The sequence below is a fragment of the Harpegnathos saltator genome, unplaced genomic scaffold, assembly GCF_003227715.2.
Source record: "Harpegnathos saltator strain DR-91 unplaced genomic scaffold, Hsal_v8.6 scaffold213, whole genome shotgun sequence".
In the NCBI taxonomy this organism is placed as follows: Eukaryota; Metazoa; Arthropoda; class Insecta; order Hymenoptera; family Formicidae; genus Harpegnathos; species Harpegnathos saltator.
In genome coordinates this window covers 741049-750603 of record NW_020229999.1, presented here as the reverse complement: position 1 = coordinate 750603, position 9555 = coordinate 741049, and the positions used below count along the sequence as shown (strand labels likewise).

Below are 9555 nucleotides of genomic sequence, written 5' to 3'. Positions count from 1 at the left end.
CGACAGCGACAGTAAACACTCGTAGTGTTGTAAGACAATGTAGCTCATATTACATTGCATCGCGCGGTTCTCCTTTAATCTTTCAAGTTCGATAGAATTTGCATAGTGCATAATGTAGAAGCAAAATTTCCACTTGAATAAGAAATCTCAGTTGAACTTCGTAACAACGCCTACACACATGGTAGCTTCCTGATCCTCACGAACGTAATCATCCTTGTTTCAGGCGAGTCCGTCGAATTTAATTATTAAAGACATTGACCCAATTCCGAGCCTTCACCCTTTGCCTTATTAACGCCGGTATGTCGATCGCTTCTCTAGCCTCGCGATGTTAAGACGTTGTTACCTCAACGTAGCGAGATAAACATCGGAAATTATAACGTGTATCGCCAGTGTAGATTGTTGTTAATTATGCGGCTGATAACGGCCGCTCGTGCGCTTCAAATGGACGAGATATTCATCTGTTTTGCGAACGCTCTCAGTAATTTGCGCGTGTTTAGACGGAAGTGACGAGTAAATGAAACGGATGCTGCTTTCTGGAAGCCCGCTCCAAGACTATAAAGATTCGCAAGAAAGAGAGAGAAAGAGCTCGCGTGTCGTGTCGGAGAAAATAATAGATGCCGATCCGATAACGCGGAACATTCGTCGCGTCCCGGGTACTTTCTTATTCCAGTATCCTCTTCCTCTTATTAGAAACGTCGAGAAGTTTCTATGGATCTTTTATGATGAATACATTCTACACAGTGGTTGGATTTCCTCGGGTCGTTTCTGATACGCTTGTTCAAGATGGCACGATAAAGCCGTTCGCGCGCAAACAGCTGCCTCGGAACAATTTGCCGCGTTGTAATTTCGTAAGCGGTAAACTTTATCTACGAACGGTGGAGGGAAACTTGTTAATCTCGATTGCCGAATGCAGGAAAACATTTTAGCGAAGTGAAACTACATTCCGTATTATTCCGATTACATCGATTTTTAAGCAGATCATCCTATACATGATATACACACGTGTTTTAACAATTGTTATATTTGTGCATTGAACTGTGTAGCCGATTTTTTCCCACGGAGCCGCTGATATCGAAATACGCACAAACGCATCCTGATCTCGTTTCTTAAATTATAGATCTATCGCGTGGGTATCGGTTGCGCAAGCGGGAATTAAAAATTAACTGACGGATGACAGCGGTCCAACATAAAGGGAACAATTCGATATTGCGTTAGTATTTCGGAACTATCCTGTTCTACTAGCAATTTGCCAGCGGAAAGATACACATATCCGTTGCAATAGTTTGAGTTAGTTTAACTCGGACAACATTGGCGGGGCGGATCTCGTTGGCGCCATCCAATCCTGCGCGAGCGTCGGTATTAAACAAATATCAATATTCTAAACAAACATGCAGCGATTCTCTCTGTCTCTATTAAACCAGACTTCCCGCAGTAAAAACGAAATAGAGACGTTCGAAATAGAAACGTAGCCAAGTGTCACGGATACTCCTGATTCGCGATTTCCAACGCTTCGCTGAAACGAGAGAGAAACGCGCGAGAATTTTCGCGATTTGAGAAAATGGGACTTTGAGACTCAGCCACGTACTGGTTCCTTTAGGTAGGCACAAAATGCCTAACTAAAGAATATTAAAGTCCAATAGGATCCGAAATCGATCTTCTCGGGATCGTTCTATTGAAAGACGCGAAATCGACTATGTATCGCCGCGCGTCATGTTTGCAGCTAAGTTCAAAGCACATAGGGATCCGTCGCGCGTAGGGATGCGACGATTTCTCAAAATATCGATAACGGTATTATCGTCATTCAGAACTGTCGATAACGATAATATCGATAATTTTGAAAAATATCGATATTTATATAAAAAAATTTATAGCAATATGTATACATACAGAAGTATGCGCATAAAGGGTATACACGAAAAATTTTAAAAGATCTGTTAAAAATGTTTATCTTCATATAATTTATTGTCATATTCTTATTGGAAAATATATAATAAACCGCAGTCGTTTGCCGGAGATCACCGCATACATGGAGCAGATCTATTACGGTTCTATCACGATTGAGCTTAAAATGATAAAAATGAGCGAATTTATTAGACATCGACCAATTACATAATATATATTCCAGTGAATTCATTCACTTTTGTAATTTTCATCTCGATCGTAGAACCGTAATAGGCTCCCAGAGCTGTAACTGAAAAATACGAAATATCAGTAAAATTCATATCGATGTATCGATTTTATCGGAGACAGAAAAATATCGATAAATGTTCGATAAATTTGTCTCTCGATACATCGATATTTCGATATTATCGATTTATCGTTACATCCCTAGGCGCGCGAGCATATCGAAGATCACAACGGCTGAAGATCGCGACGATTCTTTTTATTGCAGAACCGACGCAGGAATCATCGAGGTTGTATAGAATTCTTATCGAGTTAATTTTCCCTCTCTAATTTGTACGATTATTATAAGCGAGTCGCGTAAACGGCGCTGGGTAAACGCTTTCGTTAGTCGCTCCGAAATTTCCACGTAACCTAAGTAACGTAAGACAAAGTCATAACGCGAAGAGGAATGTGTCGATTACGACACCGTAATCGGTGACCGCTGCAGAAACGAAAAAGAATTGACGTCGCACGTAATGCGCATTCGATAATCTCTTCTGTTCGATAATCGAGTCTCAGTTGAGTAACTGAAGACACACTCAGTAGTTGCTCGGCATGATTCGGCAGTGCCAAAGACGCGCGACCTTCAAAGTCGCGCGCTCTTCGACGTAGCGACAAAACATATCAACAAATATATAAGTCCTCGACACGCTCGCAAACATAACATTCTGTCGCGGAGCATCGAAGACGTCGGTCGTCGGTATGTCTTCCGCTATTTTCGCGAATTCGATCAGCGTGTGTGTAACTGCTTGGTGTTATTGCTTGTGTAATACTTTACGGTATTCGCGTTGTGCTCATGGCAGTCATCGTCGTGAGGTATCGTGAATTGATGATTCGACGGGTGTAGAAATGTAAGGAAAAAAGAAACATATAACCGAACATTCGCGTTCTCAATTATAGTCTCAGCACTGATCGATATGTCTACTTTACCACCTCTCTCTCTATCTCTCTACTCTGTCATCAATCAAGAAAACTGCTTTTTGCTTCAGATCTGATGGTTTTTGCGATCAACGAGGAATATTCCTACGACTTCGAGAGATGCCGAGGACAGCTACAGCAGAAGATCAAGTTCGAGTCGAGCGGAGTCGTCCTTGACGTTCAGCGGTTCGGTGAGTGAGAAATGAAAAGAAAGTTCTACCGCTGATGGGTCTTATTCGAAATCTCATTAATCTTCGAGCAGTCGCGTCTTAAAGAGGAAGACAAGCGCAATAGCACGTTTGCTATTCTATTTCTCTCGCAGCAACGCTTATTCATTTTCTCGTGTGCTCCAATTCTGTGTCGTTCGTGACATCACAATTTTAATTTATAAAAGAGATCGCTTAAAATGCAAATTTCGTCGTCAAAGCGGAAAATATTGGAGAAGAATGCTGTTTACGTGGCACACATCGCCCACGCGACTTCTCGATGGTTAACCTTTGTTAAGGCCACGACACATGCTATCACAAGCAAACATTTGCGTCGTGTTTTCTATGTACGTATGCATATTCGTGCTAAAGTATTAAACAATCGAGTTTGAGATGAAAAATTTTACGCAAGTCTTGCGGATGCTAATTTATGTCTGCTATGTTTTGAAATTACTGACGCGTGTTTTACTTCTATTTCTCTATATTATTCTACCGAATTTGAATTAAAATCTCTATTATCGAACAACATTATCGGACATGAAAAAGTGTCATCCTTATTTTTACGCTTCCTCCCTCCACCCCATTATTGAATATCTAAATCATATTAAAATTTTCAACGTCAATTTATAAAAGGCACTCAATTTCGAGTCGCGAAAACTTCGAATGAAGACATGTATAAACATTTATCTCGGCACGGAGCAACGCGAGTCACGTTCTTCGATTCCGTCACGATGCCGCGACAGGGAAAAGTTATTCGCGCGCAAATCGCGTTCGAGAACAAACATTGTTTTAAGAAGCGTATTTTGCCAAGCTCTCTCGAATCGGCGTCCCAATGAAATCATGTGAAAGGAGAGCTCACATTCCGAAAGAATTGCACCGCTGTACAATTGGCCGCGACGTGATTTCTGTGTTTGCCCCATTAAGCACAATCTAAAAACCGCGATTCGTTTCTAGGTCGAGTCGCGTGTTTTGGTTAGGGAATACCAAGTGCGTTCGCTCGTCCCCACGGATTTTGCGTGTGGACAAGATGAAGTGTACACAGACCGGCATGATAGATTTAACATTCAGTACAAGGTCACTAGTATTTTCTAATCATACGTATCCTTTGAGATTCCTAGATGTTAACGTAAAGCTACTATTGACGAATCGCTTTGACAAAATCGTTCCCTCTACTTTGAATAATCAATAAATAATAAATCGACCCTGCGCGCAATTAAAGAATCCTAATAACCTAATTGCATGGAATGTCAAAGCTATTATGCTGGTCTGTACACTTCACGATGACAAAACGTGTGTTTAGCTCGTTTCGTTTTATTTGGCTAATGTGTAATTACGGTTAAATGAAGTTAAATCGAAAAATTAGAGAAACGTTTTCTAAGTTAGAAAAAAACCGCGGGACAGAGATTGATTCTTTTTTCTATGCTTGAATTTTCCGCATATGATGACTGCAAATTACGACAAGTAATAATTTGGGCGGGGAAATCATATACCTATACTTGAAGCTCATTACACGTGAACTCATGCTTGAGTATGTATATCAGTCGTATCTTTATCTCTGAGCTATTATCATAACAGATATAACGAAACAATGTCGGTGAGGCTTTTATTTACTGTAAAAATTACAATTGAATCTACACCGTCCCTCCGGATTTCGTTGAGCGAAAATACGGGAGCGTTTCAATCTCAATTCTCATTAATGCTATTTGCTTGCATCGTTGTTTTGCGATTATTGCAGGCAGCCTGTAATACTAACAGTAACAACCTTCCATCCGCTTTCGCGGCCTCCTTGTTTCAATATCTCGGCGCAAATTCGTTCGCTATGTTTTAAAACTCCGCTAAATACAGTCGAGTCAATTTCGAAACGAGCCGAGAAGAAGTAGCCTTTTTTGCCTGTTTACATTTGAAATTTGAAATTTAATCCATTGAAACTCGCTCCTCTGCCGCTCGCCGCTCCAAACCGCGCTGCAAAAAATGTTTTGGCGGATTTGAATAACACGGCGGGAGTAACACGATGCGTCTTCGTTCTCGCCCCCGAAGGGATCGTTCTCCATTCGCGGAAATGATATTCTCCCACACTTTATAACATTTTAAATCCTCTGAAGTGAAAGAGAGAGAACGAAAAAAGACGGGATATATTTCTTTGCGCCGCGGCATATCTCCGCTCGCGAGTCTGAGAGAATGATGCGCGCTGTCCGGAACAGATCTTGGCCCGCGAATTTTCCCCTCGAATATCTTCGTTCGCGCGTGTTCGCGAATACCGCGGATCTCGAGGAATTGAGATCCGTTCTGCTACATTTCACGTGAAATCGCTCTCGATACGAACGCGTGAAGCGACAGCGAGCAGAACGGTGGCGCGCATCGCAATTATCGGCATTTACGATAATTAAATATGCGTCGCGGGGGTTGGTTCGACCAAAAATAGTTCGCGAAAAATTGTCGCGATTTCTCTAGACGGTCGATTCAGCTGGTATTTTTGTCCTTTGGGGATTTTGATTCTTTACGGAACGTTCGCTAGCGGGTTGACTCGCGGAGTGCACGCGTGAGAAACGACGAAGGAGCGCTGATTAGGGCCATTTTCATCGCGCGATAAGAACGCTCCTTTTGCATGGAGAAGTGTTTCGTTACTCGCTCGCCTTGCTATTCGAATTTCACTCTCTCTCTCTCTCTCTCTTTCTCTCTCTCTCTCTCTCTCTCTCTCTCTCTCTCTCTCTCTCTCCCTCTCTCTCACCTGCCAATCTACTGGCGTCCGCGAGAATCGCGTGTAGAATCGGAATTTAATTCGCTCATCTATTCCCGCTCCAGTCTCGACTTGAGCATTTTTTCTTCCGCCCCGATTCGATATTCCGTATTTTTTTTCTTTCCCGGAACATCCACTTGATCTCAATTTAATTATTCTCGATTTCTACCGCGTTGGCATTCGCGACGGGATTTCGCAGCCGCTCGATAGCGCCGGAGGTGTGTCCGGCGGTATGTATTTTTTAAGCCCGCGAACAAAGCGCGAAATATAAATTGTTGCGATGCATACTTTAACGACGTGAAATTTCCGATGCGCACACCGGCGTTCCATCGCGACGTCACCTCGTTACGAGTTTATCGAGCACGCCCGGCCGTTCATTAAAGCCGCGAACTCAATTTTGCGAAATTCCTCTCCGCCATCCCGGTTCGCACCGGACCGAGAGACAGGAAGGTGGGCGTTGCGCGATGCGTGGGCGATGTTCGAAATCACGAGCATCCCCTCTCTCTCTCTCTCTCTCTCTCTCTCTCTCTCTCTCTCGCTCTCTACATTGCGGCACTGCGCAAATATCAAACGCCCACACTATTGTTCGCGATGCCATTGCGACTGTAGAGGAGAGAGAAAGAGAGAGAGAGAGAGAGAGAGAGAGAGAGAAAGAGAGAGAGAGAGAGAGAGAAAGAAATGCATGTGGTAAATACCCGGCGACGGGGTGAAAGAGGGAAGGGAGGGGAGCGCACAGATACAATCGACAGCTCGATATGCAATTGCGAAGGCGGGCGATCGCTGCTTTTTAATGTTCGTCTGCTAAGTACAAAGGCGGACACGATGACAAGAGGTGAAAATGGAAGGAAGAGGCGGTTGTTGTGGGTAGATAGGTAGGTCGGCAGGTAGTAAGGTGAAAGCGCACGTCGCGCATATCGCACCACCGATCGATCGATACACGGAATATTTACAAGTGCGTCGGAATCGCGTTATTCGGCTCGCAGTGTACGCTTCCGCATCGGTGATATTTGTCGACGTGTCTAATTGGCGGGCAATGTGTCAGATCGCGATGGAACGGTCAAAGCGTGTAATATTATAATATGTATTTCCGGGCAATACTGATCGAGGGATTGCCCGGAGTTCGTTTGGCGAATTTTTGCAACCACGAGCAGCACGCTTGGCTTTCGTCACGCTGCTTCACGCTGTTCTTTCGCCACTCGTTTCGCATTAATCGACGAATTAAGCAAATATTTGCCGCGTTTTCATTCGCGCGCCGGATTACCAAATAAACCACGCGACTGCCCGAGAAAATTACGGGATCGCGCGAATTGCCTTAGCGGCACTTCAATTAGCGCCACTGAATTTCAGCATGTCCGTGTGGATTGGACGGTTAAATAATTAAAACGCCCCAAATGTCACCGATACGTGGTACAAAATTTCTCCGCGAGTCTAAAAACACGCGTATGAATATGCAGTTACACACGTACGCGTGCGCGTCGCTGTGTACACACACATATGCGTATATATCAATAATAACTTCCATATATTTATATATATATATATATCATTCTTTTTATAAATTAAATTAAATAACACATCTCGCGGTACATGTATCGCGGCGTACAGGCAATTCGCGTGTTCGTTCCTCCGCTGTGCGATCGTCCGGACAAAGCCGATCCGCAAAATCCGCGCGGTGCTGCTGTTCAGATCGTAATTTACGTAACGAGTCATCGCTCGATCGCTCGCGAGCGAACCATCGAGATTAATGAGCACACTTTTATCCTCGTCGAGGCACCGTTAGTTCGCTCCTGAAACGAGAATAACTGCGAAACGAAGTGCTCGTCGAAGAGAGAAAGATGGAGAAAGGCAGAGAGAGAGAGAGAGAGAGAGAGAGAGAGAGAGAGAAAGAGGAAAATTACGTTTACGCGGAAGGCCGCGCGGCCGGTTTTCCTTCGACTTTTCGCAGGGTCAATCCGGGATAACTGGATATTCACGAAGCCTGAAGAATGAATTTAGACTTCCGTCGGAATTCACGCGAGATTACTGTGGAAATACCGAATAAGACTCGCGAGAGGGAGACAGAGGAATGTATCGCGCAGCTTGACGTCGACACGGAGCGGCGGTTGAAATCGCGCGATGATGGTTCCGATTCGTTTATCACGGATATTACCTTTCGCAAACAGGCTTGATGAAAAATAATCGTGCACGTGGTTTAAAGCGGACGGAATTCGCGATTGATTTTCCCCTTCTTTGCGTTTACTCCGGAAAACTGTCTGGCGCGTTCGGCGCACCCGGTGCTGGCACTTTTATTCCGGCATTTGATGAATAAATAGACGAGACTCGAGATACTCTTATCACGCACAAGGGGTTGTCGCGCGCGAATGTTACGGTTTCCCGGCGTCCGGAAAATACGACAGAGGGTTGACACGCACGGTTTCGCCCTTTTGTGCACCACGAAGCCGACGAAGCTTCGCTCCGTCAATGTGGATCTTTATACATAGTCTGGCGTTTAACAGATACCGACATTTTCGCTGCGAGCGAACGTTTCGGCGACGAGTCGAATAAGTTTGCCAAAGTACCAAGCTTGCACAGAGGAGCCTTCGTGCGTGCCCGTCGCGTGATCCGAAAACCTATTCTACTATTTTTCTTTATACAGATGCGGATTTTTCTTGGAAAAAATACGTGTATTCTGAATCACAGTAACTACACGATAACTCGCCTTATATATAAGCGGTAGGTAGGGAAATATACAAAATATGCAAAAGTTGCAGTTACATTCGCAAAATTTGGCCGCCAATTCCGATTTGGATCGAATTAAATCGCCCGCGTTTTATTATACACATCGCATTTTCGTCCGTATCGCTTTAACTCACTGGAAGTCGACCTCGGGAACAATATTCGCAGATTATCCAGTTGTAACTGTAACTCGATACAAAAGAATGAGCGATCTCGTCATGCGTTGTCTCGCATTACACATTGGCTATATTCCGTGACGATGAGAGAATAAAACGACATCATTTATCTAATATATGGAGACTCATTAATTAAACCGCGCGCGTTCTTACATGCACTCGTGAAGTATCAGACTTTGAGCAAAGTGAACACATAAGAAGGAAACGACCAACGCGTGCGCGATTAGGGGAGGGAATGTGATTGAAGAATGCCCCTGGAGAGAGAGAGAGAGAGAGAGAGAGATGTCTGACAATTCGTATATTCGAGAGGACACCACAAATCGCGCGGTTACAACAGTTTATCAACATCGCGAGTCCCCAACTCGAGACGAGAGGAGCCTCGGCTGGGCCGGCAAGGCCGGAGAGAGATTCCTTCTCGTGAGTTATTCATCCCCGATATGCATTTCTTCTTCCACTTTCCGTCCACGGAAGTCCGATGTATCCGTTCGTCACCGATTCCGGGCTATTTCTCTCTGGCACCGAGGCGAAACGGCATCGTTCCTTCACCGAGTCGCCGCACCAAAAAAAAAAAACAATTCGAAAAGAAAACGAAAAAAAAAACAGAGAACCGTCGGTCTCGCGTGCGGGGGTGTCATGGTCG

At 44.3% G+C, this 9555-nt stretch overlaps 1 protein-coding gene across 1 annotated transcript in view; it reads left to right on the top strand.

Moving 5' to 3' along the window:
• The first annotated feature begins 2326 nt into the window (after nucleotides 1–2326).
• The window catches only part of NPF (neuropeptide F), a 44137-nt gene continuing 36908 nt past the window's right edge, over nucleotides 2327–9555 (top strand). The window contains exon 1 of the mRNA XM_019844519.2: nucleotides 2327–3272. The gene's annotated coding sequence lies outside the window, so the exon portion shown is untranslated. The remainder of the gene's footprint in view (nucleotides 3273–9555) is intronic.